Source organism: Sceloporus occidentalis, unplaced genomic scaffold (assembly GCF_023333645.1).
Source record: "Sceloporus occidentalis isolate IW3139 unplaced genomic scaffold, rSceOcc1.0.p SCAF_43, whole genome shotgun sequence".
Lineage (NCBI taxonomy): Eukaryota > Metazoa > Chordata > Lepidosauria > Squamata > Phrynosomatidae > Sceloporus > Sceloporus occidentalis.
In genome coordinates, this window is record NW_028317023.1 from 545,774 (window position 1) to 570,770 (window position 24,997).

The window sequence follows — 24,997 nt, forward strand, 5'->3', positions numbered from 1 at the left end:
CAATTCAGCAAAGACCCCATGGACTTTATTAGTAGGTACATCTTTAAAGGCAGTGAAGACCCGATGAGGAGAGGGTGGCTGAGGCACGACCTACAGATGGTAAACTTAAACAGAATGAATAATTAATTTTGGGAGGAGAAAAATGCCTTTATATGAAGACTATTTTCTTTGCAGCCAAATATAAGAAGTATATGGAAAATATTATCTTCTTTACAAAACTTGGTTTGGCAGTCAGATTTAGTTCCAAACCAACCACAGGTATCCAGAGATGTAATGTTGCTCTCCTAACCTCATGTAATTAGGTTTCAGAATGTAATATAGAAATTCCCTCCAGTGTAAATGTGGTCATTTCAAATAGGTGTATGATTTTATAAATATCTATTCTTCTTAGAAGATAGTGTTTGGCCACAATATAAATTTTACTGAAATCCACAGAGAAATAGGTTAGGTGAACATTTCCATTTTCCCGATAGGAAGGTGTTATTGGAATATAGAATATTTGCAATAAGTGGTCATTATTTAAACACAGGATGTGGTTAGAAAATGAGCAGTGGGTTCCATCAAAGCTACGTTATGAGAGATGCAACTACATCCATCCATTCATGTAATATATTAGGAATTCTTCCATCTAAATAATGGGATTTTAATCAGTTTCAGATGAAATCTGTTTCACTATTTAGTACCTATACAGTAATGATGAGACATAACAACAGTAAAACAGCTGTCTGTAGGTGGAACTATCTGGATTATGTGATTTCACTCTGTACTCAAAACTATGTATAAAGCAGCATGCCAAACAAGGGAACCCATAATAATAATAATGGAAAGTGTCCGCAAAAAACCCTGTTCTTGTCAACCACCGTTAGTGAGTAATCACAGCTGACATACCGTATACTTATTTGCCTACCTCCACCAGGAGCCCATAAAATGTATTGAAATTTCGCTGCTTTTCCATTCAGAGTAGGATTTTCTTGGATTTTATAATATTCAAGATATCCATAAAACATAAATCCATTTTACCCTTCTGTTGCTTTGTTTATCTTTCAAAGATGGATTATAAACTCGTTTGAGCAGGGCTTTCCTCACCTGTTGTCTCCGTAAATCAACTTGTTATGTTATATACTACTTCTCACATCCTGTCTACCCATTGTACAGCGCTACGGAATTTGATGGCGCTATATAAACAATAAATAATAATAATTGTATCTCAATTAGTGGTGGCATTGAAATCAAATTATTTTATGTAGATTTTAAAAACAGAAAATAAATAAACTGTCTGTTTGTTTTAACCAAATGTCAGTAATCAAGCTCTAGTACTAATTAATACTTACATATGTATGATGATTAATCCCTTGATGACAATTGCCGGTCCGGGCACGTCACGGAAAAACATGTCGTTAACGACAAATGACGTGCCAGGACCGTCATTTGTTAAAACGGGTGAAAAAATCGATCCGTGATCGATTTTTTCACTCACACGGTGTTGCTCTAATGCCTCGACATTGAGGCATTGAGCAACACCAAAAAAAACATTCTGCCCCCCCCCCCACGATCGCTCCTAGGGGCGAAAAAAAAAGGATGTTTGAAAGACTGCACGTCTTTCAAACATGGCGGCGCCCGCCGCTGAAAAACGGGTTTAGGAAGCGATCGCGAGTCGCTTCCTTTGCTTAGCTGGTGTTGCTAAGATGCCTCAGTAGCGAGGCATCTTTGCAACACCTGTTTAGCAAAGGAAGCGACTCGCGATCGCTTCCTAAATGCTTACTTACCTTCCCGGTACCGGCGTCTTCGAAACACACGCAGTGTTTCAAGATGGCGGCGCCCATCAAGCCGGGGGGCGGAGCCTGCTGTCATCATCTGGGGGGGGGTTGCTGGATGTCATGGACATCCAGTGAATAACACCCCTAGTGGTCAGATCACTCATAAGAGTGATCATGATTTGATAAATCAAAGGCAATGTTTTCTAAACATTGCCTTTGACCAGTATTGGATCTGCCTCCCTCCTTCACACGGTGTGTGACAGGTATTCTGAATAAAATAAAATATATATATTTATCCAAAGGCTCTTATAAGAGCCACCCATTCAATATTAACCATTTCATTGCCATTGATCACTGCATAAACAGTGATCTTGCATAGTGGCAATTGTTTTTGGGGTTCTTTTTTTTTTTACATTTTTCTTTTCTTTTTTGCTTTTTTTTTAGGTTTTTTTTTACATTTTTTTATTTTTATTAGAGCCATTATCCCTTTCCTTCCCCACTATTTTTGCTGCAATTGTAACCATGCAGCGCAGGTATACGGCTGAGGAGGCGTATGCCGTTTTGGCCACAGATTCTGAGGCCACTGATACAGCGTCAGATTTTGACGTTGGTCAGTTCACAGATACATCTAGTGATGTATCTGTGGCTGTTAGGAGGCCTGCCACACGTAGTCGTGGCAGTGCACCAGAGGCATGCGTAGCGCCTAATAGGTACAAGCCAGCTATCCCTTCCTTTTTCTGGAATTCCTGGCATCAATATTGATGTTACAGGATTCACTCCACTGCAACTTGTGCAGGTTTTTTTGGGAGATGATGTCTTGGGAGACATTGTCACACAAACTAACCTTTATGCCCAGCAGCACCGTGCTGCTAGCCCTAATTCTTTTTGGGCAAAACAGCCATGGACTCCCATTGATGTGCCAGAATTTCTTAAATTCTGGGCACTCACAATGTTAATGGGCATTATAAAAAAGCCCTCCATCCGCTCCTACTGGAGCACCAGCCCCATCCTTAGTACCCCCATTTATGCCCAGACTATAACTAGGCAAAGGTATGAAATGATTCTTCATTTCATGCATTTTAATGACAACAGCCTGTGCCCCCCTAAGAAGCACCCCCAGTTTGATAGGCTCTACAAAATCCGCCCCCTGATTAGCCATCTCGCTGCCAGGTTTCCAGAGGTTTATACACCTGGAAAGAATATCTGCGTGGATGAATCCCTGATGAAATATAAAGGAAGGCTGGGATTCAAGCAGTATATTCCTTCCAAGCGCTCTAGGTATGGAGTGAAGGTGTATAAGCTCTGCGAGAGCGAGACAGGGTATACTCATGCCTTCCGGGTATACGAGGGTAAGGATAGCTACCTTGACCCTCCAGGTTGCCCAGAACATCTGGGCACCAGTGCCAAGATTGTTTGGGACCTAATATTCCCCCTTATGAACAAAGGCTACCACTTGTATGTAGATAACTTCTATACAAGCGTCCCTTTGTTCAAGCTGCTGTATTGTTTCGATACAGTAGCTTGCGGTACTATAAAAAAGAACCGCTTGGGTTTCCCACAACACCTGGCACGAACCCGGCTAGGAAAGGGGGAGACCTCAGCTCTAGGTCAAGAGGAGCTTTTGGCATTGAAGTTCAGGGACAGAAAAGAGGTGTGCATGCTGAGCACCATCCACGATGAGAGAACCGTGGAGGTTTCTGTCCGTGGCAGAGCTGGGGTCACTAGAAAGCCAGTGTGCATCAGGGCCTATAATAAGAACATGGGTGGAGTTGATCTGTCAGATCAACTCCTACAGCCCTACCTCATTATGAGGAAGACAAAGGCCTGGTACAAGAAGGTTGCAATTTACCTAATGCAAATTGCAACCTATAACGCTTTTTTGTTGCACAAAAAAGCAGACACTGGGCTGAAACTGTCTTTTTTGCAGTTTCAGCTCCAAGTAATTTCAAGTGTCTTGTACCGTGATGCACCTGGTCCCCAAGTGGTGATGGGAACCAGCAGGATTGGGGCTACCCATTTTATTTTTAAAATCCCCCCTACAGCAAAGAAGCAGAATCCCCAAAAGAGATGCAGGGTATGCTACAGCAGGGGGCAAAGAAAGGACACCACATTTTACTGTCCAGATTGCCCTGCAAAAAACCTGCACTCTGTGTCGGTGACTGCTTCAAGTTGTATCACACAGTTTCCCATTTTTAATTTTTTTTTTTGTTCCTGCTCCATTTTTGTATTTTTTTAAAAAAAAATTTTGTTACATTTACTGTTTTTTAGCTTTTATTTGCTCCACCATTTTTTAAGCGTTTTTATTTGCACTGTCAAGTGAACCCTGTGTCCATTCCGTGGCATGAGGGACCGCTTAAGGTGCTAGATCAAATCCCTTCTTGGAGATAGGCCAGGCTTTCTTGTAACCTGTCCCTACTGATAGTTGGGTACAAGCATTTTTCTTTACCCAGATGTAAAACTTCCTAGTTGAAAAACTGAATTGCTCATGTTCCAAATGTGGCCCTTTTGCCCCCAAACAATCTGACAAACCCATGCATGTGGGGTATCAATGTACTCAGGAGATGTTGCTGAACACATATCGGTGTGTTGTGGGACAGTGACATATACCAGGAGCTGTAATTTCCCACCTGAAGTACAAAGTGTGTGAAAAAAACACCAAAAACAATTACTATCACAAACTTTGACAAGGGTTGGTGGTAGGATTATTGCATGGAAAGGGTTAAACTATCAGCATCTAAAATACCCTGGGGTGTCTAGTTTTCAAAAATATATGGTTTGGTGGGGTAAATTTAATTTGCTGGCTTCAAAGATGCCCCAAATACCACATGGAGACAAAATTACCAGATTCAGAGAAAAATGGAATTGAATTAGCAAAACGCCACTTGTACTTATTGCCCCATAACGTGTAGAAGAAAGCAAAAGAACATAAAAACATTGGGTATTTTTAAACTCGGGACAAATAGTAGAATCTATTTAGCGGGTTTTTTCAGCAGTTTTTTTTTTTTAATTTCTCGTCATATTTTATTATTTTTATTATAGGAAATTACATCATATGGAAAAAATTATGGTGTCTGAAGAAAGCCCTTCTTGTCCTGAAAAAAACAATATATAACTTGTGTGGGTTCAGTAAATGGGTTAAGAGAAAATTACAGCTAAACAGAAACACTGCAGAAACGATAAAACAGCCATTGTCACAAAGGGTACAAAAAATAGAATCAGCCTTTGTCACGAAGGGGTTAAACTGGTTGTGTTATCTGTTATTTTTAAAACATTGTTGCTATTACCATCAACGACACAAGAGGTATCTTTTCACTACCGTACGCATTATACATTACGGCTGTGCCAGAAATAGTAAGTACCCCTGTTTGATGTGGATTTTTACTATAAATCTGCATAGTCAATGCAGTAAATCAGTAAATCAGTTGGGATGGGGGTCTAATCTTATATTTTCATCAAAGCCTTTAAGCTTTTCCCTTTTAGCTTGTACCTGAAAACAGTTTCTATGGTCCACACTTGGTGATAAACCATTGAGAACAAGTAGCCACAGTAACTTCAAAGAAAACTCTTAAAATAAGTTGTACCATGAAAGAAGGCAACATACATGTTTTTGAAAGGGAATAATGAAGACACACATCATTTGTAAAACTATGGAATTCTCTGTGTGACAATGTGCCTAAATATACAAATTAAATGCCAAATTGGCCATTAGATATACTAGTTTGAAGCTCGTGTAGAGCAGCATTTGTAATAGTGCATAACAGTTCTAACAGATTGCTTTAAAATATATTAGAAAAAGCAGACTTGTGTACATTAAGATTTGTGCTAGGACACTACTGGTGATTTCACTGTAACTGGAAATTCTGCAAGTAAGCTACAAAAAAGTAATTTGGAGCAAACATATGCTGTTCTTTGATTTTGTACGTGATGATTAATAAAAGTGTGAGAGGATATAAAATTAGGCAGAACCTCACAAGAAATAGGTTTGTAAGACATGGTGCGCCGTCAGGGAAAATGGAGCAATATGATCTTATGTATTATTATATACTGTTTTATTTTACAGCTGTCAGGAGAGACGGATGCATTTTTTCACCTTCGACCTTCTCAGGATTATGTGATTTGCCCTCAAAAGTTAGTATTAAATATTAATATTGCTACAGGCAATATTGAGTAATTGCAATGAAATTGTACAACAGTAAAAACTACTAGTTTGCAGCTGTCAGTGGTAATCATCTTCTGCATAGTATTACTGCAAGGCTAATAACAGGTGATTGTTGCCAAACATTTAAGGAAACAATTGTTTTCATGCAAAGCATGTCAAAAGCCAAGAGGACTGAGTAGGGGATTTTGCCCTGAAACATTTGCATGTATGCTATATATCTTAATACATGTGGTAATATGTGGGACCTTCCCATGGCAGGCTACCTGGAGCTCTCCATGTTCAGGGGTAGTGGTTTCACAAGGGGATGGGGTAGCTATGGGTGGTAAGGTACTAGTCATGGCCGAACAAGCTATGCATGAGGCAAGCCCCAGTCTCAACTGGGCAGAGAGTAGGAAGGAAGTGATTGTGACCAGAGAAATGGTAAACTGACCTGAAGAAGCCTAGGAAGCAGGGCTCACCCAGAGACTCCAGGTCAAACCTTCAAACGGTTCCATCAAGGCTGTGTTATGAGAGATGTTGCTACATCCATCCACCTGGAGAGTTCCTAGATAGGGCTATCAGTGATGAATTCTGGCCTAGGCCAACTAGGCCTTGGGTGGTAGGTCCAGGGGCGGCAGTCCAGCTGCACAATTGTTAAAAAGTAGACCTTTGATCTCCCCAACTGGCCTTAATACACTATGAAGGCTGTGCTGGGATATGATGTCTAATCCCAGAGCTTTCTTAAAGGAGCACCATGCCATTATTGTTCCTGTATGCTGATCACGAAGGACGAGGCAGTCGGGGAATCTGCCCTAGGTCGGGCCTAGGGCAGCCCCAAAGTTAAAGCTATCATTGATTAGACATGGAATACAAGCTTGACCAATTGATGGCCCAAAACCAGGTGAACTAGTTACTAGTTAAGCTCTCGCCACGGGCTTTTTGAGCACAGTATTTCAGGATTGTTTCCCTTTCATCTTGTAAAAAAAAACTTAAACAAAATGCCAGTTCCAGTCTTTAAGGTTGGACTCCTTAGAAAAGCAACATTTTATTTTTCTTGTTGTTGTTTATAAAATTATGTTTATTGTTAAGCGGCTTATTGAAAATAGAACACATGCTTGCAATATGTTTAACAAAACTGTATACTTAAGCCAAAACTGTACTATCTGAAATGTGTTTTACTTTAACTGAAACCATGGTGCATTACTTTAATATTTGTTTTTAATTTAACCATTTTACTGCTTGACAAAAATGTAAAATTCATATAAAAGAATTATTTTATCTAACAATTAATATTGTGAACAATCTGTCTACTTTTCACTGTTGTTATCACATAAAATCTGTCTCTATAAATTAGTCCAATTCAATGGCTCAGATCAAAACGATATTATTGCCAGACAAGCCATAGTCTCATCCTTTTTATTTCTAATTTTGGCATAGAGAAGATGCTCAGCAATTTCACTGGAAAGCATTCTTTATGAGTCAGTTGTGTGAATAGTTGGAGAGGTGAATTCCTTGTGAATGCTGCACTATTAGGCTAGGTTTCCACTTGGGTTTTTTTTGTTAAAAACGCCCATAAAAACACCAATTCAGCCACACGGCATTTTTTAGTGAAAAAACGCTGCGGCCAGATGTTAGCTGTTCTTCAATAGGAAATCGCACAATGCCATATCCACTTGGCGTTTTTCTGTTTGGCGTTTTTTCAGTCCTCTTTGGCACTTTTCTGCTTTTTTGGGCTCTGTGGCAGTTTTTCAAAATCGCAGCATGTTGACACTTTTTTACAAGGAAATCTTGGCGTTTTTCTCCAATAGAAGTCTATGGGAGAGAAAAAGCGCCATGAAAAAGCCATGTGGGTTTTGCCTTGGCGGTTTTTATGGCGTTTTTTCCACGGTTACAATGCAGAGGATGGACCCAGTATCTGTGTGTCCTACGAGAAATAGGCTGGAAACAAACAGTTTCACACAAAACAAAGTTCATATTGAATTTTACACCATTTGGAACAAACATGCCATTATAAACAAACATACCCAACTGGACCCTGCCTGCCAAAAGCAACGGCAAACAATTTGCACCATCATTTGGGGCCAATCTTCCTAGAGGAGCAGACATTCGGAATAAAGCATGCCTTACAAACCACAGAAAAGAGACAAAAGGGTCCGCCGGGGCGTGTTTAAGTAGAACTCTACCAAGGAAATGACATCAGGAGGGGGCAGATACTTGCCATTTATCCTAATCCCTTTTAGCTGGGTGACAATTCTAACGTGTAAAGGCTGGAAAAACTGCCTAAGGTCAAAACAGCAATTTCCACAGAAAGGCTAAAACGCCAGAAAAAACTCCAGAAAAAAGAATGCAGTGGCAGTTTTTTTGGCGTTTTTCCTGGCATTGTTCATCAAGAAAAAAACGCAGGACAAAAACCCAAGTGGAAACCTAGCCTTATACAAGTATTATAAGTGATTCCATGGGCAGAAATCACCTAAAGCTGCAGCGGGTTAGAATAAGGTAAATTGTAAGGAAGATCTGTCTTGTCTGATTGGCAGAACCTCCCAAAATAAGGGGGTATTAAGAGTGCCTTATATAGTAAATACTGACGTTTAGTGGTATCTGCAGCAGGTGCAAAGAGGGCAACCTTAAAATCTATTAAAAAAAACCCCACAACATCCATTAAGCGATAATTAAATAATTAGCATGACTTCTATGTATACATTTTTACAGACCCATAAAAATGTAAAGGAAATTTAAAACACCATGGAAAGTTGAAATAAACACTTTACACACAGGCAGAGAGACAAAATGTGTAGTACTATTTATAATTTAACCTTTTCAATGCTAGCACAAGGATTGCAGCATACAACACTAACCCTAGGCTAAAACATATGCCACTCAATTAGGAGTTATTTTTAATTACCTGATATTCACTGTTACTTTCAAAGGGGTGGTTTCTTATCTAATTGTTTATTTTTCCTTTGTTTCCAATATTTGACATATAAATTATATTATGTTGTTTATACCTTAAAATATCCTACATGGTATTAACTGCAAAAGCCATACAATATCATTGAGTTAAAGAAACATAAGCAAACATAAAAGTAATCACTTCACGAGCTCTAATACCTTGGCTATAATTTTAGAGCATTCAATCATTTGAATTTAGCTCTAGTTTATTTTCATGAACTCCTATCCAATTATGTATTTCAATTGTTTTTGTTCGGTGTAAGGTTAACAGCACCATATTTAAATTGTTGACATCAGAAACCTTCCGGCATTAACTGACCTCATGGATTTGATGTAAGATAAAACAAATCCACCTTACATTAATGCAATTTGAAATTAAGATATTTTAGCAGATAAGACTTTAAATTGGATCATGCTTATACACACATTATCTGTGGAACGCGATATAGAACAAATTAAATTTTGGATACTAACTATACATCAAATCATTTTAGTACAGTCAATAAGTATTACACTATACTAGATTAGGTATTATCTGATAGCCCAAAGATACTTTTCACTAAACATGTACAATGCCCTCCACTAAATATTGGCACCCTTGGTAAATATGAGCAAATAAGGCTGTGAAAAATTGTCTTTATTGGTTAACCTTTTGTTTTTTTCTTCAAATAATTCAGACAAAAAGTACTCTGCTCTCATGCATATCAGACAATTGCAAACACAACACAGGTATATCCAAAAAATGTTTTATGTCTGTGGCACAATTACCCACCAGAGCTGGGTTCTGTGCACACAGAAGGGTAGCCATATGGAAAAGTACCTCATGCCCACGGTTAAATAAGGTGGTGACTCTTTAATGTTTTGGTGCTGTTTTTCTGCCAGACGACCTGGACATTTTGTTAGGATTCATGGCATCATGGACTCTATCAAACATCAACAGATATTAAATGAACACCTGAATACATCTGCCAGAAAGCTTTAAATGGATCATGGTTGGATCTTCCAGCTGGGCAATGATCCAATATATACATCAAAATCCACACAAAAATGGTCTACTGACCATAAAATCAAGGTCCTACCTTGCCCATCCCAGTCCCCTGACTTGAACCCCACAGAAAACTTGTGGTGTGAACTGAAGAGGAGAGTCCACCAGCATCAAAATTTGAAGGGTCTGGAGAGATACTGTATGGAGGGAATGATCTCAGATCCCTTCCCATGTATTCCCCAACCTCATCAGGCATTATAAAAAAAAAAGACTGTTATCTTGGCAAAGGGGGGGTAGCACAAAGTATTGACTAAAAAGGTCCCAATAATTGTACCACATATATTCATGGGAGCATTTTTGGAAGAAAAGATTCAAAGATTAAACAATAAAGACAAGTTTTCACTGCCTTCTTCGTATTTCCCAAGGGTGCCAATATTAATGGAGGGCACTGTAAGTGAGCACTTGGGACTGACCACCATTGAGATTCACATTATGATTGACATTACTAAATTATACAACCCATGAGCATTGCTTTAGCAAACTAATCATTAGAAAGGATGAAAAAATATAGTTTTTTGGCTAAATTTACAAAATTAACTTAGGAGAACTGAAAGATATACAATTGTGTTGATTAACCTCGGCATACCTTGCAACATTTGAAATGGACAAAGACTAGAGCTGTCTTTACAATGGGGCAAATAGCAGCTGTCCCTTCCGTCTAACAACAACCAGCACAGCTCATTAACACTTTCTCTTTCTGGCTGCATCACCTACAGGGCATATGACTACGCATCCAGACACATGCAGACTGCAAAGGGGGAGGCGTTTGTAGAGGTCTTCTGCCAACGGCAGCACACCAACTTCTGTTGCTCATGTACGATTGGGCTGGGGACAGGGGGCCCATTTTGGAAGCTTTTTTTTAATCTAAAAAGACACATTTACTGTATGCTTTTGAAAGTTGAATTTTTAGGGGGCAGGGCTTTACCTTTTATGTGACTTTGTGACACACTGATAACTAAGTATGGATGGTAATTTTTATATATTATACATTTTATTGCCATTTCAGATTGTAGATATACTGAAACACACCAAACATTCAGAGCTCCTGGAGAAGGCTACCTATGGGAAGTATGAAATATTGTCACGATTGGACCCCTGGTCTCAGACAACTAGGGGCTACCCTGAGAGAGCAGATTTTCTGCCCATAACAGTCATGATCCCCTTTGTTGGAGCTGAGAGTATGTAATAATAAAAGTTAACAATGCTATAGAACTGAATAAGTATTGGGTTAAACATTGATTCAACTGTCACACGGATCACATTTTTTAAAAGAGCAATTTTAGAACAATGTGTTAAATGTGGAGGTATCCATAATGATTTCCCATTTAGACTCATAATTGCTTCAATAAATATGAAGATACATTGGGAGGATTTACATAATAAAGTAACAGTAAAGTAATGCGTGCCAAAAAGTTGATGTTGATATGTATTGTTATTATCTACATGTGTTATTACTCACATATTTTACATAGATTTGAAAGAGTTCCATCCATGTTTAAATCAATGTTTAGAACAGATTTCAAAGGCCATTAAATACATATTCTCATATGTTTTTGTACATAATTCTGTACATAAGTTTGTCTTTAGACATCAAGGTGTTAAGATCATTGTACTCTAAAACATGGTGGAAGAGATTTTGTTCATTTGCAATGGACGTGGCACAAAAACAATTTAAAATGAAATTCAGTGATGGTCTAGTAAATCAAAACGTTATTAAAAACAAATCAGTTTTTATATGTGACTTTGTTTCTTTGTGTAACCTGCTTGATGCCAGATTTTTTTCTAATTGCAACAAGTTATGTCCTACTCGTTCCAACAAATTAGGAATTCTGCACCAAGTTCTCCAATGGAATGATGATGACACAGTATTAATAATCCCACAGAGTTCCCTATGCCTCACAAATAAAAGATTCTGTAACACACAAATGCCAATAATATACTCATATTAGAGGGTGAATAAAAAAAACGTACATTGTTTTTATAGCCTAGATATTTGGGATCATACTCAGTCCGCTGTCCAACTATAATTATGATAATTTGAATGCTATTGCTCATAAATCATAATATTAGTCTGTTTAATGCTATTTGATAGCACTCATGAGATGAACTTCATTTTAAATCAGTTAGATAGAGTATCATTTGTATTCCCAGCTATGTTTATAAGGCCCTTGGTACTTTCTGTAATGATGTATATTGGCTTCTTCCACTATGTCTACATTTAAAGATCTGGCTTACAAGACATTTGAAGGGAAATCAACAGGGCTATTTTAGTTGACTTAATACCACTATCTGTAATACATTCAATGGCAGTCATTGATAAAATGATAATCCTTAAAGAAACAAACAACAAAAAAATCTTAAAAATGCAGGTCTTGTCTTAGATACTGTAACTAATTTGAATGCCATTTAGATGCATGGTTGCTGTTAAAAAAAAATGCCACAACACAGCCTTCAAATACACCAATGGTATAATACAGCACGGGCTCTATCATACCTAGTTCAGTATGTAGAATGTAGTTGGTCCCCCCTTTGCACGTATAACAGCTTCCACTTTTCTGGGAAGGTTTTCCACAAGATTTTCCAGTGTCTCTGTGGTTATTGTTGTCCATTTATTAAGTAGAGCATTTGTGAGGTCAGACACTGATGTTGGATCTTGCAAGCTCCGTTCCAGTTCATACTAAACGTGAACATAGGGGACAATGCTATGCTTCCAACTTTGTGGGAACAGTTTGAGGAAGGCCCGTTTCTATTCCAGCATGACTGTGTCCCAGTGCAGAAAGCTAGGTCCATAAAGGCATGGTTGGATGTACCGAGCCCTGACCTCAACCGAATCAAACACGTTTGGGATGAACTGGAACAGAGATTGCGGGCCAAGCCTCTTGTCCAACATCAGTGCCTGACGTCACACATGCTCTAGTGGATGAATGGGTACAAATTCCTACTAAACACTGCAAAATCTTGTGGAAAGGCTTCCCGGAAGACTGGAAGCTGTTATAGCTACAAAGAGGGAGAGGCAACTACATATTAATATCTATGTACCGTATTTGCTCGATTATAAGACGAGGTTTTTTTCAGAGCAAATGCTCTCGTCTTCTAATCGGGGTCGTCTTCTAATCAGACCTCAAATAGAGTCTGATTAGGAGACTAAGATCCAGATCCCCCGCACCGCTGCAGGGGACCTGGATCCTCCTGTCTCACCCCCCCCCCATCATACACACACTTACCGGTGCTTCCTGCTGTATTGCCGGGGCAGCGGGTTGACGTCTACGCGATCCGCGTAGACAACGTCCGCTGCAGCCGGAAGGAGGTGTGGCTAGCAGCGGGGGTTGTCTGCGTCCGTCGCGCAAACCTTCCCCGACTGTCAGAGATCAGAGTTCCCCGCACCGGTGCGGGGAACTCTGATCTCTGACAGCCGGGGAAAGTATACGCGACGGACGGATACAAACCCCCGCTGCCAACTCCACCTCCTTCCGGCTGCAGCAGAAGGCGACGTCAACCCGCTGCCCCGGCTGGAAGCACCGGTAAGAGAGGGCTGAGAGGGGAGGGGAGGGGAGAGTGTGTGTGTGTGTGTGTTAGTTAAATGGGGGTATAGGGTGTGTGTGTGTGTGTGTGTTAAATGGGGGCATAGGGCATTTCTGGAGTGGCGTTAAGGGGGCATTTAATAGAGCACTCTGCCTCCTGAAATGCCTTATACACCTATATGCCACTCTGCCCCATAATATGCATTTTAACCCCCTAAATGCCAGAGTGGCATATAGGGGTATAAGGCATTTCTGGAGGCAGAGTGCTCTATACAATGCCTTTTAACTCCCTTAATGCCACTCTGCCTCCTGAAATGCCTTATACCTCCCTATATGCCACTCTGCCCCATAATATGCATTTTAACCCCCTAAATGCCAGAATGGGATATAGGGGTATAAGGCATTTCTGGAGGCAGAGTGGCATATAGGGGTATAAGGCATTTCTGGAGGCAGAGTGGCACATAGGGGGTCAAAAGGCATACCATGGGGCACAGTGGCATATAGAGGGTTAAAAGGCATATCATGGGCCACAGTGCCATATTGGAGTGGCAAGCCTGGGGGCAGATGTGCGTAACTGGGGGACATGTTGGAAAATACAAGAAATAAAAACAAAAAAAATATTTTTCTCAATCATAGCTTTTATTAAAAAAAATAGTTTACATGAATTAACATTTACTGGTAAAACTTTTTTCCTTTAGGGTCGTCTTATATTCAGGCTTTTTCTTTTTTTCCTAAGTTAATATTCAGATTTTGGGGGGTCGTCTTATAATCAGGGTCGTCTTATAATCGAGCAAATACGGTATTTAGAATGTGATGTCATACAAGTCCATGTTGGTGTAATGGTCCGGTGTCCCAATACTTTTGTCCATATATTGTGTGTATATATTTATATATGTAACTAACCTATAGATTAGGATCAAACTCCAATTGACTACATGATTATAGTTTATATTTTATTATTTGAAATTTTAGAACTATATAAGTGACATTATTATAACAGAATAGTTTCTAGAAATGAAATCAATATACATATTTTTTTGCCATGGATGCAAAAATGACTTATTAAGTTGTACCATTGTGTAAATACTAAAGCTTCAGTATTACTAAATTTTACATGTTAACAAAATGGGATCAAAATGTATTACTTTTTTTAAATAAATTTGTTCTGTCTTTTCCATCTCAAATATTTACATTGGTCAGTTTAAGATAAAAGGGTAAAAATAAACAGGTGGGTTTGGGTGCAATGTGAGCTAAAAAAATTCTCATAAGATATAAATAGTGTAATAAGCCACATTTCTTATATAATTCTGCTGGATGAATAAAAAAAATAAATATATGTTCTACAACTCTGTTAAGTTCAGTCTTGAAATGGGGTTAAATAAATATTGTATGATTTACTATAACAAAAAAAATATTGGAATAACTTTTTCTTAGCAGCAGTATTCCAATGAATTCCAAACAATCTGACCCTAGAACATAATCCAGTATTGGCCTTTGCAGATAACGTTATGGTGGTCTAAAAAAAGGTGTGTTTTGACTAAGCCTGCTGCCCCTGAGAACATAGTATTGAACGCACAAAGAAAACACATACTGTACAAGCAGAGAGCATAGCCCAAACTTTGCACTTGGTGTTCAATCACACTTAGTGTTTCAAATGCCAGATTTCCCTCAAAATAAAATAGTTCAGAGGATTGGGCTTTCCCAAAGCACTGAGCTGGACTGTAGTGCTGTTCAGAATCCATCAGATTCATTAAAGGAGGCAGCTACTTCTTAGTTCTCTCATCATTAATCTGGAGAAGTCATCTGAAGACTGTCTAATCCCATAAATTGATCTGGCAAAAAATGTTCTGCAAACTAAAATATAATGAAATTCAAATAGTCAGGATATAGATAGGAATGTCCCTATTCATTTTTAGTTCCTAATAAAACATTTTTATGGGAAATTATTTTTCTGTTCATTTTTAGAATTCATTGAAGAGTCTTAAATATAAACAATATGTTCTATGACACATGCGTTTGACAGTGTATTGTGTATACTTATTTGCTTAGAGATATGTTTTTGTGATATTACTTTTTGTGGTGATTACAATATTTGTGCCCCATTTAATAGCAAAAGAGAGACAGTGTGGAAAGATTACTGAAGTTTAATCTTTCCACAGGGGGATAAAGCGTTGATTCCTCCTTTTGACCTGTCACTTTTCACAAATCTCACATTTTTTCGTTTCATACACACTAACACATTGTTAGACTATTGTTTGTATTTGAAAAAAAAAACAATATTTACATAGCAAAACATACCTTAAATGTATAACATAGGGGAAAATTATCATAATGTATTTCCCCAAAATCTGCATGATATTCTTGTTCAATAAATTACCTCTGTGTTGTAAAGTTGCTGATTGCCGTTGATTGGTTCAGGCAGACTTTGTAAGGGTGAGTGAGCAGAAAGGAGAGAACTTCAAGGCAGGAATTAATGACATAATATTGGCTCAGATGCATTGATCTACTAATTATAGTTTCCATGAGGTGAGCTTTTTAATTAAATATCCCCAAAACAATTACACTGCTTGGCCAACACAGTTTACTTTAGTAGTGGGGAGAATAAAGCTTAGGAGTAAAAAATGATGGATTCTCAGGTGTTTGCCTGTTTAACTAATTGTATTTGGTGTGTTAGGCTTGTGGGAACTTCTTGTCTAATTAAACAGAACAAATTCTGAGCCTTGGCAAACCCTCCAAGTGCAAACTGGTAAGTGACAAGCTAATTGCCAGAAAAGATTTAACCCCTTAACGTCCAATGACAGGCCAGGAACGTCACACAAAAACGGTCAGGTGACGACCAATGACGTGCCTGGCACGTCATGGGGTTAAATCAGTTCAGAAAGCAATCAAAGATAGCCTCAGAAACGATTACAAATTACTTTTGTCACTCAGGGGGTGTTGTTTGATGCCATCAGCATCCAGTGATTGACACCCCAAGCCTTACGATCACTCAGGAGAGTGATCTTGATTTGCCCAGTCAAAGGCAATGTTTATAAACATTGCCTTTGACTGGTAAAGATCTGCTTCCCTTCACCACTTGCGTTTAGTGAGGGAGAGAGACAGATCGTGTCATTACACTTTTATAAAATTGTCAATGATCAATTCCCCCCCCCCCAAAAAAGGCTGTTATAAGAGCCCCTCTTTTTATTTTAACCCCTTCCTTACATTTTTTCAGGGTTTATTTTATATTTTATATTATTTTAGCTACTATTAACCCCTCCTTTGCCGTAGATCAGTGTTTAGGGATTGATCCCATAGCAGCATCACCTTTTTGCTTACTGTATTTTTTTATTTTTTTTTATATTATTTTACCGGCTAGGGGTAATTATTTTATAATGCAGCGCAGGTATACTGCTGAGGAGGCGTATGAAGTTTTGGCCTCAGATTCTGAGGCCACTGACACAGCATCAGATTTTGATGTTGGTCAGTTCACAGATACACCTTGTATCTGCCACACCACGTGCTCACTTACCTTATCCAGTCATTTTCTGGTCTCCTCTGATCTCTCTCTCTGGATGGAGAGGACAGGAAGGAGATCAGTAAGTAAGACAGCCTCCTTCTGCTGTCTTGCAGACAGGATAATGGAGACGGGGTGTAGCGTACTCAGTGCCTGCAATAGAAGTGGCCCTAAATTATAATATAACCCTTGCTTGTCTGTAGCTTGTCTGTAAATTCTTACAGGCACTGAAATCATAAATTCATTTGCATATCCCAAAATGTGCCTGTGAAAGGGTAGAACTAAATCTGTTACCGCTACCTCCTGTGTTCCCACTAGATTTGTGGTTGCTTTGGGCCACCTAGAAAGCCAAGTGGGGTGTCTTTGAAATCTTCAAGGGCAGTGGTTTTAAGGAATATATAGATTTATGGGCTCAAATTGTTATTTTGGGGCCTCTACTGTGTCTCAAATGAGACAGGGCCCTAGCACACTGATCTGTCAAAATTCAGTGATTGAAAACTGCAATGTGCATGTTCCAAGTTTTAACCCACAATGCCAAAAATACATACCCTATGTGAGGTATTCCTGTATTACTGGAAAGTGAAGAACAGTATGATCTAATTGGCATCAAGGAAACATGGTTTAATAAATTCTCATGGACGGTACATTTAAATGGTTATACACTATTTAGTAATGATAAATAGGAAATGGGGAGTGTTATGTCTTTATGTTAGGACTGAGTTAGGCTCTAGTGTAAAGATGCAAAGATGTGCACCACATTAATTGTAGATATGCTACAAACCCCCAAATTTTAGTATTGAAGGATAACATCAGCTTTCATCACAAATTGTAAAAAGCTGCACATCTGGGTCACATTTTAATCATAGGTGATTTTAATTACCCAGACATTGACTGGAAAACTGGAACAAAAAGTCCAGCAAAGGGCAGCAAGTACCTGAATCTGCTCAAATCACAATTAGTGGAGACACCACATTGGTCAGGGCCCCCAGGGTCAATTGCCACCCCCCTCGAAATAAAAAGTAGCATGGTCCGGGAGTAGGGATAAAGAGGCAATTCGGGACATCGGGACTTTATCTCCCTAATTTCCAAGAGTAGATGGGGTTGAGCAGGGTGAGGTAACGCTCCATTGGGTGACCCCGAGGGAGAAGCACGGCAGATCACTAGGCGAGCTGCATCAAAGACTCATAAGTGAGTTGTGTGTGCCTGTGCATATTAGTGTGTGGCTGGTTATGTTAGTGTGTGTGTGTGGATATCAGTGTATAAACGTGTCTTTGTCTGGGTATGGTTGTGCATGTGGGAATTTTAATGTGTGTGGATGTTTTAGTGTGTGAACATGTGTCTTTTGGTATGTTAGTGTGTGTCTCTTGGTATGTTACTGAAATTGCGTGTGTGTGAATGTGTCTTTGGGTATGTTAATGTGTGTATGCCTGGGTATATTAGTATGTGTGTGTCTGCGTATTTTTGTGAGTGTGTATGGGAGTATTTTAGTGTGTAAATGAGTATTGGGTATGTTAGTGTGTGTGCATGTTTGTTATTGTTGAGGATCTAGTTGTGTTAGTGTCTGGGTGTGTGTTAGTGTTGAGTATCTGTGTGTGTGTGTTAGCATGCGTGTATGTATGTGTGTGTGTCAGAGTGTGTGTTAGCCCCTTTTTGAGGCACAATTAAAAATACCTTCAAAGTGGGTTTAGCAAGGTTGTCTTTATTCAACCTAAATTACTATGTTACTATGTAACCTGGTAATGGTTGCAATTGATGACATCACTACCATTCCTGCCACCAAGCACAGGTTAGACCTTACTGGATATAAAGTATACTGTATGTATGTATTTGTAATATACTGTAAAATAACATGATGAAGGACCAAAAACTGTTTGACCCTTTTGCAGCAGGAGAAAATAGGAATACTAGATGGGCCATCAAATGTTATGTATTTATAAACCTAAGGGAGCAGTTGGTATTCAGGGAAGTTTCATCACAATGTACTGGTTCAAAATCAGGAAATGTGGTACCTTCCCAATGATCGACTCATATTAGAACTGGTATACCTGTTATAACTGCATTACGTGTTCATCCTTACTGTGAGACCACCATTAATCCTCTGGGTCATCTCAGTTTCAAAGAAAAAATAACAATGAAACAGCTTGTTCCATCTACCTATCCATGCTTAGTGGCCCATGCTCTGAGGGCTTACTGGATTATCCAGCTGTACCGACAGCAGCAGTAGTTCAGGCTACTAAAGCTGGGTACTCAATGGAGCCATGTAAAATGACCATGCGTTATTAGCCTACTTCATCCAGTGGAGCCAGACAGGTAAGCGTAAATAAGCAAGAGCGAGTATTTATTGATTTGTTGGAGGGCAAAAGCCAGGGATCTAGGGGCCCCAGTGGGTTTTTATCAAATACATGGGTAACATTCCCAAGAACAGGCAATATTTAACATTATATCACAGCTACAGTAGATTGAGAGCTGTTAAAAAAAGATGTGACATCACTTCTCCATTTTCGACTTTTCCATTTTGAACATAACCCCAGTGGGTTTTAATCCTTCACTGCATATACCTGTATGTAGATTTTTCATCAGGATGCTAAAACATAACTGTGTTAAAAAACATCTTGTATAGACTTTTCGTGGTCCATATATTTTTTGTCCATTACTAATATCTGTTATTAGTAGCAGCGGTGCATTTGCTATGAATTTATGTACATTCACAAGAAAATTAGAAACATAAGGCAATCTTAAAAGACTTTGAATTCTCAAATGTGTTTGACTTTTTTGTTCGTTTTGTTTCCTTGCAGAATAAACAAAACATCAATGCACAATTCCCAATAAAACATCACCTATACCTTTTGTGATTTGAATGCGATAATGCATTTTGGCTGATAAATACCTCCTATTATGGTGTCTTTACATAAACCATATGGATAACAATTTCCTATCTCTCCTTCTATGTAATCCCTGGATGGGTTCACATTTTGCTCTAGGTCTTATAAATCTCCCAGGGAGCAAGCCTGATAGCTTTTTGAAGTTAGGAAGAAAGTTTCCAATTTTTTTTAACAGAACCTTGTCTTATCTCTACTAAACTGATCAAATAACCCAGAGAACAGGATACACACCAGAGGGGAAAAGGCTATAAATATAGATTCAGATGTTTTAGTTGCCAGGAACTTATGTTTTTATATCGACCTGGCCAGCCACACAGCGGTATTTCAATTGAGTAAAACAAAGGGACGATGGTCATAAGTTTAAATAGTCTGTAGTCATCTGATAAGTAGTCATGTGATAAGAGAAACCATAAACTAACTAACTTAAGTGCTAGTCCTGCCTAGTTGTTGTTTAAAAATAGGATATTCTTCATCAATCAACTCTATTCATAGCCAGATTCCTCATACGGTAGACTTGCAACGCACTTTTTTTTTTGCTTTGTTTAGATGTTTTTTGGGAGGGGATTTGTAACGATAGCTTCACCTACATATAATACATAGCAGATCAATTGTCAATCTGCCCCTCCTAAAAGTAAAAAGCACACCCCCTCCCAAAAAATTATTTCATACTGCCAAACTTGCAGTAATCAACATAGACAAACAAACTGCTATATAAACATTCTTTCCCCTCTGGCACAGATCTCCTGTTTTCTCTGCAACAGTCTTGGGGATCACCATATGGTCACAATGACCATGCAGCACCCCCATCCTCATGACACTGCATCAGCCACACACCCCTAGGCTTAGGTCATCTAGATGTCTATTATGTGGTTGGGTTGGTATGATTCGTGGCCAGTTCTGGCTACATAGCAGTATTCATAATGTTATGATTATTGTAAGAATTGTGGTGATATTGTTTTAAAACAAAATAAAAAATCCCTTAAATTGTGTTCAGTATGTTTGATTTTTAGAAACCTTTAATATCATGCAGCCAACAATTTGTAAAGAGATGAGGAGCGTGCAATACTACATAAAGGGGAACTGGTAGCACTAAGAATAATTTGTGTAAAATTGTGATATGTTCCTAATATTATCCTCTGAGGAGCATGAATGCCTAATGCTCAATTATTAGTATTATTATTATTTATTGATTTATATAGAGCCGTCATATTCTGCAGAGCTGTACAATTGCAATAAAATATAACTAAATACAATGAGCAGCACAGAGCAGGGCACACTTGTACATCTTATGATTACTTTGCAGCATAATGATGTGCTTCAATATTCCTTACATGCAGTCCTTCATGTATCATTAAAAACAGAACAAGATACTGATGAACATGTATAGCTTATTGAAAGGTTATAATAGGGAATAGGTTACCTCAATTTTTTTATGATTCTTAATATGATTGGTTTTTCCTAGAAAGTGAAACCAATGGACTACAAGTCCATAGAAGTCAGAAGGACTAAAGGTTGCTTTTGGAGAAGAAAGTGGACTCTGTCCTCAAATGGTCCACTAATTATGATTTTAAGGCCAAGAAAAATGTTAAATCATGATCTCATTTACAGTAGTTGAAAGAGAATAAAATGCGTTCAACTTCATCTGGCTCAGTACTAAACTAGACCCAGAAGCTAAATAAATGGCACCAACCTTCTGTTTTGCTAATATCCAAAATGGATTCTGTCTAGTGAGAACAAGAAGCCATTAAAATATTATAAATGGTACAAGAATATTCCCAGAATTTAAATATACTCATGTGATACATGGCTCCAGCAGAAATTATTGGGTGAGAGGAAAAAATCTTCTAGATACTAGAAACGTAAACAGATATTCCATACCTGTTTATAGTATATAGGTATAGTATATTATTTCATAGTTCTTTATTTTGTATAACATTCCACCGCTTATATAAGTAATCTATTCTGTGGCATTCTACTGTACATCATTAGCTTCTGTGTTCTTGACATGATTTTCTTTTCATAGCAGCTGGGATGCTTTTGGAAAATTTCCAAGAATTTTTTTTTTCTTCTGCTGTAAACTTCTCTTATACCTTCAGCCATGATTTCTCTGAAGACACTGCATTCAAGTTAGTCTAAGTTCAATAACTCATTTGCAATGCTAAACTAGGCTCCGCTTTGTAAAATCTGGATCCGTAAATGCAAACCTCACAGTTCTAGTTTGTTTAATCATTTTGTGTATGTTTTCTTAAATGCAAATAAAGAGTTGTTTAGCATATTGAGTATGGAAATCTCTATTTAAGCATCTAAAGTTTTCTACTTTTACATAGTAACTAATATTCCCAATATTATAGCATATCTATATCATGTCATATTCATAATGATTAAGTAGATGACAGAAATCTCAAGGGCTTAATTTCACATAACTTTATATATTTTATGTTTCTGGACTGTATAAAAGTATTGTCTAGACACAAAGCTGTTTTGGCATCAGGGCATGATGTAATTCATTTGAGCATTCAAGTACCTAGTTAAGTGATGGAGTTCAACAGCAAAAAACTTGGGAAAAAGTTATTTTAATTTGAAGTTACAACCTAATGGCTAATATTAAAGACTTTTCTATTCTCTGACCTCTAAAGGAGGCTACCTAGGCCTCAGGTCGGGGATAAGCAACCACTGGCATTTCAGCTCCTGTGTATGTCTCATAATGCCAGCTACAAGCATGGGTGTCCACGGGTTGTTTTGCAACGTATACTACAGAGCATCTTGGGAACTATGCGGGTTTCACATGGAGACTTCTGGGTCACCACTGGCAAATTCTGGGTTGTTGCAGCAGGCCCCACAGGGCCACTTAGTTCTCCTCAGTCAGTCTCTGCTCAACATATTGGTGAGCCAAACAGACACAACTGATTTATGTATAGCGACTATTTCCATTGTGGTTCTTAAATTAATAGTTTCTCTTGATCTTTCCTTTTCAAGTGTGCTCAAAATGAGCCTTCAATTAACAGTGTGGAAAACGCTAAAGCTCCCAAAAAATATAACGTTGGTTTCATTAATATAATTACAAGACACAGGAGTATAAAATAGTTTTTTTATGACGATCCTCATTCAACTGCATGTGTATTATCACTGTCTAGTATCAGCGAGATCATGCACCTTGTCCCAGAACGACCAGTTTTCATAGCAACACACAAAATGTACTGTAAATGTTGTTTTATTATTATGCATTCTTTTCTTTGTGGACTGGGACTTATCATATTGAATTTAGAATACTTTTAGATTGCAAATTAGTTATTGTACATTGTTTGTAAAATAAAGGACTTTGAGCTCATAGCCTCCTTTTTCATGAAATACTATATTAAGTTAATTCATTGTATTCTGATACAATATATGAAATCAAAATGAAAGACCTGGTAAATATAACATGTACATGTACAGACACAGAGATTGATGGCATAGAAGAAAAAATGTTGCAGACATGACAGTCTGAAACACCATATCTGGAGCCGTACATTCATGCACCCTTACAATGTTATAGTAGTTAATTAGTGGTAGATATGGATCAAATGGTAATTATTTGTGTTATCTGTCAGTTTATGCTAAAATGCAACATTAGAAGATAACAATGTTTTAAACTGAGTGCTCCTCCATGCCACTATAGCATCAATGGGGGTTATATATAACATACAAATTTACCCTTCAGGTAGCATGGGGGCTACTGAAACATTTGGGCCTGTATTTTTATTCTACCTGTTATCCCTTTTGGTATGTATTGTGCGCTATACTATATGTAAACTATGTTAATGTTAAATGAGACATTATATGGTAAACAAATATATTATACACAGCATGTATAAAACATTTTACTTGTTTTAGGGTAAGAAGCTTGTTTTTAAAGGTTGTATGGTCAAAATAGAAGGAAGAGAAATGCTCCTACCAATTCCTTTTTCACAGCACATCCTCTCTATATTGAAGAACCTGAGATGTAAAACACCAAAACAGACTCCATACAGATGGACAGATATCTGTAGGGTTAATAATATAAATTCAGATTCCCAAATCACATAAACTACATGCTGGAATTCATTATATCCTGATACGTTAGACAGCAGGAAATGTGTCCTGTAGTGAAATGAAAGACTTCCTGGAAACCTTTGTAAGCTCAACTAAGAGACAGAAGAACCAAAGAAAAAACATATGAGAATCGACAGTTCTAATAAATGATGTCTTGGCATCTTTACTCTACTAGAATGTGGATTAACAACAGATGTATTAAGCTAACGTCTACTTGTACATTAATCTAAACCAACTGTGGTGCAGACATGAATTGTGTAAATTTAGACCCATCCCCTCAAGGCCTGCGGCATTGTACACTGCTTAACCAAAACAAAGGACCAACACACGGTATTTTGGGGATCTCCCTTGACCACTTCATTTATGACCTGCTTTACTGCCTATATCACAGGGTGGGACTCTTGAAGCTTGAAATTTGCAAATATTGATAAACATTATTATTGTACGGAATTTGATGGCTATATAAAACAATAAATAATAAACAATTTTTTATTTTGTTGTTCTTTAAATTTCACTCATACATCCAACAGAATGTGAATTATGTTCCAAGGATATAGGTATAGTGCTACGTAAATGTTGCAAACATAAATGAATAATATCATCAAAACAATAATGAGAAGACACTCATAATATCCTAGACCTCGTACCCACATATCCTGCAAAAGTATGTTAAAACTATTAGATTAAGATGCAGTAGGCAAATCAAGGACAAGGCTCCAGAAATAAAACAACTTATTATTATTTCTTAATATATTCTTGACACCCAGGCTTACATCTATCTGCAGGAAAAATAACTTTAAAAAAAAATTGAATTCCCTCCACATCATCTGTCTTTGCTTGAATATATAAGGTTATGCTTCATACAAAGGTGCAGAATTTGTTTAACGTATCAAAATAAATGTTAAAAATAAAAAATATTACTGTTAAATGGCCCCTATGCAAATACAATATAGCCTTGAAAATGCGTATAGCTAAGTTTCTCCATCATGTCCACGTTTTAAAGATTTGAATATATTCCCTCATCTAAGTTTTAGATATGTTTTAGAATATGAATCATCAATCCAAAGTCTAGGGTTTTAATTATGCTTTAAGCTATATTTATAAAACTTGTATTGTAATTTGGGATATTTAAATGTAC

General features: G+C 37.9%; 1 protein-coding gene and 1 non-coding gene across 2 annotated transcripts in view; one reads left to right on the forward strand and one right to left on the reverse strand.

Annotated features, from left to right (window-relative positions):
• LOC149289649 (collagen alpha-1(XXVI) chain-like) overlaps window positions 1-24,997 on the reverse strand; it is a 168,301-nt gene that overhangs the window by 77,852 nt on the left and 65,452 nt on the right. The gene's annotated exons all lie outside the window — the stretch shown is intronic.
• On the forward strand, window positions 4,062-4,191 carry LOC149289650 (small nucleolar RNA SNORA35). The gene has a single exon (XR_016277321.1). It is a non-coding gene; the product is annotated as a small nucleolar RNA SNORA35 (small nucleolar RNA).